Raw genomic sequence first — 11633 nt, 5'->3', positions numbered from 1 at the left:
GCACTAAGAATATTGGATAAGGTACCAGTGAAGCAAGCAAAGACATTCAAGATTGTGAGGGCACAGAGACTTGGGTTATTTCCCCTGGCCATAAAAGGTCATACTTCCAAGGCTGGAGTAAGTGCTGCTTATGTTTGGTCCACATTTAAATTTCCTCAGACAGTCATGGAATGAAATCTCCCTTTGAAAGGCAGAAACCTATGGATAGACAACATTTCACAAAAAAGATTCCAAAGAGAACTGTAGCATTACCCAAGTTAGGAGGAATCCTCAGTGGTGCCTGCAAGACATAAGGTAACTTGGGGCCCTCAAGAGAGCACGTGAATGTTGACACAGATCCTGGTCAGTATCTGGCTATAGGTACCAATTGGCTAGCTTTCCAGAAAGAAGCATCATTCCTAGGTTTTGCACTACTGCATTATCACACTGGTTCTGCACCAATATTTATACTTTCTGAGAATGTTTGAGGGTTCAGCTTTGAGGCTACTCTACAGATAATTGTCTAACCCATCAAAGCTGGTTGTTCTGGTCTTTCAGCTTTAGCACTTTCATTTTTTATTTCTTATGTAACTACTTCTGTTCTCAATTCATGCTCAGTGAATATATTTCCTGTATTCCTTTCCCAGAATCCTGTTCCTTCAAAGGAGGTTCAGGATTGTTTACCTGCTCAAAGGCTGCCTCATTAAATATGTTGCTTGGTAGCAGGCCAGGGAGTTGGGTGGTCAGTTGAATTGGAGGATTTCCTTTGTTCTTGGCAGTGGCATGCTGACCTCTTGCTGCTGAATGAGGACTGTTTCCAAACCAAGCATTGGGGAAAACTGAGTAAGAGGAGGAAGTCTTTTGAATTTTTTCTCTAGGAACCACCAGGCTTGTCTGAAACTTTTGTCTATTTGGGGGCTTGTTCTATTTCAGAACCAGAACTCTGGGAGACCATTGCCTTGGCACGTGGAATTCAGGGCCTAGCAAAATGAAGGTGGATATCACTGGATAGCACTTAAACCCCAACAGTATGCTGCTAGGTGAGCATGGCTCGGTTAAGCATGTGGATAATGGCATCAGGCTGGGGTAAACAGGGTGGTGATTAAAAAGAGCTAATATTTGTGAAGGGCCATATAGATTACAAAGCTTTTTTACATAGATCTCACTTGATTCTCACAAAACCTGGGAGATGGTTTTAGTATGCTATCTTTTTTATTGTGGTAAAATATACATAACAAAATTTACAGTTTTAACCATTTTTAAGTGCATAGTTCGGTGGCATTAAGAATATTCACATTGTGCAACTGTCATCACTATCCATCTCCAGAACTTTCGTATTTTCAAAAACTGAAACTCCATACCCATCAAACACTAATTCCCCATTCTCTCCTCCCCCCCAGCCCCTGGCAACCACCATTCTACTTTGTCTCTATGAATTTGACTATGCTACATACCTCATATAAGTGGAATCGTTAACACTTTTTCTTTTTGTGGTTTGTTTATTTCACTTAGCATAATGTCTTCAAGGTTCATTTATGTTGTAGCATGTATCAGAATTTCCTTCCTTTTTAAGGCTGAATAATATTCCATTGTGTGTACATACCACATTTTGTTTATCCATTCATGCGTTGATGAACACTTGGGTTGCTTCCACCTTTTGACTATTGTGAATAATGCTGCTATGAACATGGGTGTACAAATATCTGTTTGAGTCCCTGCTTTTAATTCTTTTGGATATATACTCAGAAGTGGAATTGCTAGATGGTGTGGTAATTCTATGTTTAATTTTTTGAGAAACCATCATACTGTTTTCCACAGTGGCTGCACCATTTTACATTCCCACCAGGAATGCACAGGGGTTCCCATTTCATCCTCACCAACATTTGTTATTTTCTGGTTTGTTTTTTGTTTTTTTGATAATAACCACCCTAAAAAGTATGAAGTGGTATTACATTGTGATTTTGATTTGCATTTCTGTGCTATACTGGAAAAACCTACTGTTCTCCTCTCCTGTGTGTCTCCTTTACTTTCACATAGAACACTTTACTTTTGACACTTCTGGTCACCAAATGTGTGGTGGGGGATTTTCCCCACAACAAGCAATTCTCTGCGACACCAGCTGGGTGTCGTACAGTTTAACTCAATTCTGACACTATCTACCTGGAGATAGCATCAAATTCACAGGTTAAGGGCTCAGTCCCACAAGACTGCTTTCCACCCCCACTTATGCCAATCGCAAGCCCAGGTTATCACCTGTGTTTTTGACCAAGTGGCTATAAATCAGAGGTTCCAACGACTCCCTCCTTGGGTTCAGTTAATTTGCTAGAGTGGCTCATAGAACTCGGGAGAACAGTTACTTTTATCAGTTTACTAAAGGATATGACAAAGGATACAGTTGAACAGCCATTTGAAGAGATATATAGGGTGAGTTCTTCAAGGGTCCCAAGTGCAGGAGCTTCTGTCTCTGAAGAGTTGGGGGTGCATCATTCTCCTGGTATGTGGATGTGTTCATCCACCTGGAAGCTCTTTGAACCCCCTACTTTGGGGATTTTTATGAAGGCTTTATCACATAGGCATGATCAATTATTACTCCATTTCCAGCTTCTCTCCCCTCTCTGGAGGAGGGGGAGGGGGCAGAGCCAAAAATTCCAAGCTTCTGATCATGGCTTGGTTATTCTGGTGACCAGCGCCCATCCAGGAGCTCACCCAGAGTTGCCTCATTAGAACAAAATATGCTGCTAGTGCTCTTATCATTTAGGAATTTATGAGGCTTTTAGGAGTCCTGTGTAAGGGATGGGGTCCAAGACCAAATATTAGAACAAGAGATGCTCCTAGTGCTCTTAGGAAAAGGTTTTAGGAGCTCTGTGCCAGGAACCAGGGACATAACCAAATATATATATTTTCTGTTATCTAACACCTAAGGATTAATGAGGTTGAATGTCTTTTCATGTGCTTATTGGCCATTTGTAGATCTTCTTTGGAGAAATATCTATTTAAGTCCTTTTCTCATTTTTTAATCTGGTTGTTTGTTTTTTTTGTTGTTGTTGAGTTGTAGGAGTTTTTAAAAATACATTCTGGGGACTTCCCTGGCGGTCCAGTGGTTAAGACTCTGTGCTTCCACTGCAGGGGGCACGGGTTTGATCCCTGGTTAGGGAAGATCCCGCATGCGGCGTGGCCAAAAAAAAAAAAAAAAATGTATATATATATATATATATATATATATATATATATATATTTTGGATCCTAATCCCATATCAGATACATGATTTCCAAATATTTTTCCCATTCTGTGGGTTGTCTTTTTACTCTGTTGGTAGTGTCCTTTGGATACACAAAAGTTTTAAATTTTGATGGAGTTCATCTTATCTATTTTTTTATTTGTTGCCTGTGCATTTGGTATCATTTCCAAGAAATCTTTGCCAAAACCAGTGTCATGAAACTTTTCTCCTATGTTTTCTTCTGAGAATTTTATAGGTTTAGCTCTTACATTTAGATCTTTGGTCCAGTTTGAGTTAATTTTTGTATATGGTTTAAGGTAAAGGTCCAACTTCATCCTTTAGCATGTGGATATCCAGTATTCCCAGCGCCATTTGTTCAAAAGACTGCCCTTTCCCCATTGAATGGTCTTGACACCCTTGTTGAAAATCATTTGACCATTGACCATATATGTGAGCGTTTATTTCTGGACTCCCTATTCTATTCCATTGATCTATATGTCTGTCTTATGCCAGTGCCACACTGTTTTGATTATCGTACAATAGATTTGTAGTAAGTTTTTAAATCAGGAAGTGTGAGACCTCCAACTTTGTTCTTTTTCAAGATTGTTGTAACTTCAAAATCCCTTGGGATTCCATGTGAATTCTAGGATAGATTTTTTTAAAAAATTTCTTCCAAAATGTCATTGGGATTTTAATAGGGATTGCTTTGAATTTGTAGATTGCTTTTGGTGGTATTGACATCATAACAATATTGAATCTTCCAGCTCATGAACATGAATGTCTTTCTATTTATTTGTGTATTCCTTAATTTCTTTCAGTAACCTTTTGTAATTTTCAGCATAAAAGTCTTTCACCTTCTTGGTTAAGTTTAATCCTGAGTATTTTATTGTTTGATATATATATATGTATATATATTTGACATGTAACATTATATTATTTTCAGGTGTACAACATAATGATTCAATATTTGTATATATTGCAAAATGATCACCACAGTAAGTCTAGTTAACAGTCATCACCACACATAATTACAACTTTCTTGTCTTGTGATGAGAACTTTTAATATCTACTCTCTTAGCAACTTTCAGGTACACAATGCAGTATTACTAACTATATTCACCATGCTTTACATTACATCCCAGGTCATATTTATTTTATAACTGGAAGTTTGTATCTTTTGACCACCTTCACCCTCTGGCAACCACCAGTCTGTTCTAACTATGAGGTTTTTTTTTTTTTTAGGACTCCACATGTAAGAGAGCTCATATGGTATTTCTCTGACTTACGTCACTTAGCGTAGTGCCTTCAAGGTCCATCCGTGTTGTCACAAATGGCAAGATTTACTTCTTTTTATGGCTGAATAATATTCCTTTGTATATGTATACTACATTTTCTTTATCCATTCATCCATCCATGGACACTTAGGTTGCTTCCATATCTTGGCTATTGTAAATAATGCTGCAATGAATATTGGGGTGCATATATTTTTTAAAGTTAGTGTTTTTGTTTCCTTAAGATAAATACCCAAAAGTGGAATTGCTAGATCATGTAGTAGTTCTATTTTTAATTTTTTGAGGAAACTCCATACTGTTTTCCATAGTGGCTGTACCAATTTACATTTCCGTCAACAGTGCACAACAGTTCCCTTTTCTCCACACCCTCACCAACACTTGTTATCTCTTGTCTTTTTGATAATAGCCATTCCGACAGATGTGAGGTGATATCTCATTGTGGTTTTTGATTTGCATTTCCCAGAAGACTAGTTGTGTTGAGCACCTTTTCATGCATGTTGACCATGTGTATGTCTTCTTTGGAAGAAAGTCCGTTCAGATCCTCTGCCCATTTTTTAGCCGGATTGTTTGCTTTTTTCCCTTTTGATTGTTATGAGTTCTTTATATATTTTGGATATTAACCCCTTATCAGATATATGATCTGCAAATGTTTTCTCCCATGCGGTAGGTTACCTTTTCATTTTGTTGATGATTTCCTTTGCTGTACAGAAGCTTTTTGGTTTGATGTAGTCCACTTGTTTATTTTTGGTTTTGTTTCTTTACTTACTCTTTTTGATGCTATTATAAATGGAATTGTTTTCTTAATTTCCTATACAGATTGTTCATTCTTAGTGTATAGAAATGCAAGTGGCTTTTGTATGTTATTTTTTTATACCTCAAATATATATATTTTTTAATTAAAAATGTGTAAAAACATTACTACAGTAACATTACCTAAGTTCAGAAATGAACTGAGTTATTATTTGTAAGTGGGTCCTTCAATATGATTTTAATATTTGGGAAAATATGTTTTAGTAATTCTGATGAAATTTAGAATTCCAGTATTTTGGGGTTTTTTTGTTTGTTTTTGTTTTTAATTTTTATTGGGGTATAATTGATTTACAATGTTGTGTTAGTTTCAGGTGTACAGCAAAGTGAATCTGTTATACAAATACATATATCCACGCTTTTTTAGATTCTTTTCCCATATAGGCCATTACAGAGTGTTGAGTAGAGATCCCTGTGCTGTACAGTAGATGCTCATTAGTTACCTTTTATATATATATAGTGTGTATGTGTCAATCCCAATCTTCCAATTTATCTCTTCTCCCCCTTTACCCCCCAGTAGCCATAAGTTTATTTTCTACATATGTAACTCTATTTTGGTCTTGTATATAAGTTCATTTGTAGGCTTTTTTAATTTTAATTTTAATTAATTAATTTTTTAAACATTTTTATTGGAGTATAATTGTGTAGCCTTTTTTTAGATTCCACATATAAGCGATATCATATATTTGTCTCTCTCTGTCTGAGTTACTTCACTCAGTATGAGAATCTCTAGGTCCATCCATGTTGCTGCAAGTGGCATTATTTTGTTCTTTTTTATGGCTGAGTAATATTCCACTGTATATATATATACCATATCTTCTTTATCCATTCCTCTTTTGATGGACATTTAGGTTGCTTCCATGTCCTGGCTATTGTGAGTAGTGCTGCAATGAATATTGCGGTACAAGTAGCTTTTCAAATTATGGTTTTCTCTGGATATATGCCCAGGAGTGGGATTGCTGGGTCATATGGTAGCTTTACTTTTAGTTTTTTAAGGAACCTCCATACTGTTCTCCATAGTGGCTGTATCAGTTTGCATTCCCACCAACAGTGTAGGAGGGTTCCCTTTTCTCCACACCCTCTCCAGCATTTATTGTTTGTAGGTTTTTTGATGATGGCCATTCTGACCGGTGTGAAGTAATACCTCATTTTAGTTTTGATTTGCATTTCTCTGATAATTAGTGATGTTGAGCATCTTTTCATGTGCTTTTTAACCATCTGTATGTCTTCTTTGGGGAAATGTCTGTTTAGATCCTCTGCCCATTTTTTGATTGGATTGTTTGTTTTTTTGATATTGAGCTTCATGAGTTGTTTGTATATTTTGGAGACTAATCCCTTGTCGGTTGCTTCGTTTGCAAATATTTTCTCCCATTCTGAGGGTTTTCTTTTTGTTTTGTTTATGGTTTCATTTGTGTGCAAAAACTTTTAAGTTTAATTAGATCCCATTTGTTTACTTTTGTTATTTTGTACTCTGCAAGTTTGCTGAGTTCATTTATTAGTTCTAATGAGTTTTTTCAGGGGGAGGAATATTTAGGCTGTTCTCCATATGAGATCGTGTCATCCGCAAACAGGTAATTTTAGTTCTTCCTTTCCAATTTGGATGCCTTTTATTTAATTCTCTTGCCTAATTTCTACGGCTAAAACTTCCTTTTCGATGTTGAATATTATTTATCTGAGAGTGTCTTAATTTCTCCCTCATTTCTGAAGGACAGTTTTGCCGGATACAGAATTCTCAGTTGACATTTATTCTTTCAGCCCTATAAATATATTATCTCACTTCTTCTGGTCTCTGAGGTTTCCACTGAGAAATTTGCTGATCATCTTATTGAAGATCCCTTGCACGTAAGAGTAGCTTTTTCATGCTCCTTTCAAGATTCTCACTATAGCTGTTGACAGTTTGATTATAATGTATCTTGGCGTAGGCCTCTTTCAGTTTATCTTACTTAGAGTTCATTGAGATTCTTGGACTTGTGAATCCATGTTTTTCCTCAAATTTGAGAAGTTTTCAGCCATTATTTCTTCAAATAACCTCTCTGCTCTTCTTTTCTTTCTTTCAACCTCTGGGACTCTCATAATGCATATGTTGCTTGATTATGTCCCATTAGTCTTTTAATCTCTGTCCACTTCATTCTTTTTTGCTCCTCAGACTTGATAATTTCAAATGATAACTTCAGCTTCACTGATTGTTTCTTCTTGTCAGTCTATTGTTGAACTCCTCTAGTGAATATTTTAGTTGAATTACTATATTTTCAGCTTTAGAATTTCTTTTTTGTTCCTTTTTATAATTTTTGTTTCTTTGTTGGTATTCTCATTTAAAAAATATATTCCTTTCCTCATTCCTTTGGTTCTTTGTGTTTTCCTTTAGTTCTCTGAGCATATTTAAGATAATTGTTTTAGTCTTTGGTACTTCTGGTGCCTGTGCCTTTTCAGGGACAGTTTCTGCCACTTTATTTTCTTCCTTTGAATGTGGCATATTTTCCTATTTCTTTGTATGCTTTGTGATTTTTTAAATTGAAAATTGGGTATTTGAAAAAACAGCCTTGCAGGTAGGCTGTGTGCTGGGGAAGACATTTTCTAATAATTAGCAAGGCTTGCTCTGGGCCTTGGAATCAGCCTCATGTGAAGGCTTAAAGTCTTCTTGGACCTTTTCTAGGCGTACATCTCGCCTAGGCCATTGTGTGTGCTTTTTCAATTCCCTTAAATACGCATCTGTTTTTAAGTGTCTTAATTTCCAAAAGACTGTCACCACTGCTTCTTCTGGGGGCCATTGATGTTCTGTTGTGTTCTTCCACCTCTAATCTCTTGCCCCAGATGTTGCGAGACTGTAGTCCCTCTGCAGCTTTCTCGAGCGGTGTCCACCATTTCCTGTCTTTTCCTAGCCTGAGATCCGAGCTATACCACTTTTCTCTTTCTGAACTCTAAGAGACCAGTACCTCAGGCAGCCCCTAGACAGATTAGAACATTGCAAAAAAGGTCTGCCTTCCTCTTTCCAGTTTGAGGGAGGGAATTGACAGCTAGGCCACTGCATCTCCCAGACTGTGCTTCCGTGCACTACAGGGTAAGGAGAGGTGGGGTACAAGTAAGTAAAAATACCATGGAATTTCCTTCCATTTCCTATGTGGCTTTTTCTTGATTAAGGTTTCGCTTGGTTGCTATAGGCTGTTTTCCAGATCTCCTGTAAAGTTATTTTTTGCTAATTTCTAGTTGATTTTTTAAAAATGTTAATGTGGGTGGGGGGAAGGGGAACCTGGAGTTTCCTAGTTTACCAACTTGCAGATGTCACTGAAATAAACAGTATTCTATCTGTTTTATAAACAGAGATACCAGTGTTTAGATAGTGACTTATACAAGGTTCACAATTAATGAGGACAAAAGCTGGGCTTTGATTCTATTTCTTTTTCCAGGTTTTGTGATTTTTTTAAAAATAAACTTTGTATTTTAGGATAGTTTTAGATTTACCAGAAAGTTGCAAAAATAGTACAGAGAGTTCCCATATCCACCCACTCCCTGCCCTGCACACAGTTACCCCTTTTATCAACATGTTACATTAGTATGGTACATTTGCTACGATCAGTGAACCCATACTGATGAACTAAAGTCCATACTTTTTTCAGATCGCCTTAGTTTTTACTTAATGTCTTTTTCTGTTCTAGGATCCAATCCAGGACACCACGTTAGATTGTTCTCATGTCTCCTTTGGTTCCTGTTGATTGTGACAGTTTCTCAGAATTTCTTTGTTTTGATGACCTTGACAGTATTGAGGAGTACTATTCAGGTATTTTGTAGACTGTGCCTCAATTGGGATTTGTCTAATTTTTTTCCTCATGATGAGAATGGGGTTATGGGTGTTTGAGAGGAAGACCACAAAGGTAAAATACCATTCTCATCATGTCATAACAAGGCTTTGATGAGCTGACCAGCCTTTGCCAGCTTTTTCCTCCATAAAGTTATTTTCCCCACTTTCTCTACTCTATTCTTTGGAAGTTAGTCACTAAGTCCAGCCCACTTTCAAGAAGGGTTGGGGAAGATTAAGCTCCACTTCCTGGAGGGTGAGAATCTATATAAATTATTTAGCATTCTTCTTCTTTTTTTTTTTTAATTATTTATTTATTTATTTTTATTTTTGGCTGTGTTGGGTCTTCGTTTCTGTGCGAGGGCTTTCTCTAGTTGCGGCAAGTGGGGGCCACTCTTCATCGCGGTGCGCGGGCCTCTCACTATCGTGGCCTCTCTTGTTGCAGAGCACAGGCTCCAGACGCGCAGGCTCAGTAGTTGTGGCTCACGGGCCTAGTTGCTCCATGGCATGTGGGATCTTCCCAGACCAGGGCTCGAACCCGTGTCCCCTGCATTGGCAGGCAGATTCTCAACCACTGCACCACCAGGGAAGCCCCTTAGCATTCTTCTATAAGGAAGAATTATTTATTTTGTTTCTCAAATTGTTCCAGCTTTGTTCATTAGAAACTCTTTCACGTTGGACCCTATATCCCTTTGGCACGTCCCCATTGTTTTGTTCTTTGAGCACTTCCTTACTTTCTGGCACTACAGGTTGCTCATTTTATATATTCCCTGCCACAGCCATGGGAGAACCAGCCATTTCTCCAAGGAGACCTGGTTCCTTTTAGTAAATCAGAATGTCTTCCAGAATATGAAAGATCTAGATGACTGTAATAGAACCAGTGGAAACCCATTTGGAGGGGTATGTGTGTGTAGGAGGTGGTTAACAGGAGCAAAAGAAAAAGGGAAATCTGGAAGGGTCATAATCCAATTCTCTTGAATGATAGTTTACTATCCACTTGGAGGCAATTTAAGAGCACAAACTAAGAGATACCTTGGGTTCAGATGCCAGCTCTGTCACTTTCTAGCTGTGTGTCTGTGAACCTCAGTTTCCTCATCTGTAATGTGGATATAATAACCTCATGAGGTTGTTGGGATGATGATGAAGTGATTTATTTATTTATGTATTTATGTACTTACCACACTCTGCAGCATGTGGGATTTTAGTTCCCCGACCAGGGATCGAACCTGCGCCCCCTGCAGTGGAAGCACAGAATCTTAACCACTGGACCGCCAGGGAAGTCCTGATGATTAAGTGATTTAGAACACAAGCTTTTGCACAGTGCCTTGCACATGGTAAGCATTCACATCTTAGCTATTATTCTTAGTTTCAGTTCTTGTCTGAACTAGATACTGTAATGTCACGAACAACTGTGAACTCTCACTTTTTAAATTTGATGCCTTTGTTATTCAACTTCCTTCTTGTTATATTTCTTTCCCTAGGAATGATTTTGGTGGGACCCAGTGCATCTTCTCATTTGAGATATCACCGAGAAGCTGTGAGTGATGTCATTGCCCTGTACTGGAGAAGCACTGGTGTGGGGGGGTCTCTATGCAGGTGATGATTCTAGGGACCATGGGCTTGAAGTAGTAGCCTATTCCCCAGACCCCTATTCAGGTCCAGTCTACTCTTGAAACTCTTGAATCAGTGTTTTTCTTCAAGGCCATAAGGAAATTGTGTTGTTCAAATATGGTATATTCCTATTAAAGTGCAGTGAACTCCAAACCTGTTTTTGTTAATAGAATAAAAATTCTTTATTACCTTCCCGGCAAATTTAATGTCCCCTTGTCAGGTAAGCTCTTTAAAATGTAAGAAGAAATTGTCTTCCTTTTGATCATGCGATTCTCCTCCTAAAGGCTCTTCCTGTTTCACCGTGGATGAAGTCTAAAGTCCTCCTCCTGAATGTCAGCACCCCCTATTAGATTGCCACATTTTTTATAACCGTGGACCTTCTCCCATGACTCCCATGCCTGACACGTTTTCTCATCATTTCCTTCACTAGACTGTCATTCAAATAACCTTTTAAACTCTGCCCAGAGTAATGTAAAGAGTGCTAATACCTCCCTATCTACTGTCTTTTGAACACTACTGTTCAGTTATTACCTAGAATGCACTGGCCTTTGGTAAGTGTATGGTATAAATACTCAGAGTACTCAATGTTTGGTTGTGTTTCTGTGTATCTTCTAAATATTTGTATTAATGTTGTCTTATCCCTAAAGAACAGGTATGTAAGTACCCCAGTCAATATAGTACTAAGTATCTGCTTATTGATAATGAGGAGGAAGATAAAGATAGGTCTAGAGTATAGTCATCAACAAATTTGAATAAGGGGACTTCTTACATCTGAGGTAGTCAGTGTCTCTGCCTTCTTAAGTCCCTTGGCTGTGATTATAGGAAATTAACTCCCAACTCAGTCCACAGCTGGGTGTTCCTTCAAGGAGATTGCTATTTCTGAGTCTTAGAGCTTGGAACCTATATTTATGGTTGGCCACTTGGGACCCATAA

The sequence above is a fragment of the Balaenoptera borealis genome (genome assembly GCF_965194805.1).
Source record: "Balaenoptera borealis genome assembly, chromosome: X".
Taxonomy (NCBI): domain Eukaryota; kingdom Metazoa; phylum Chordata; class Mammalia; order Artiodactyla; family Balaenopteridae; genus Balaenoptera; species Balaenoptera borealis.
The sequence above is the reverse complement of the archived record's forward strand: the minus strand, read 5'-3'. Positions refer to the sequence as shown.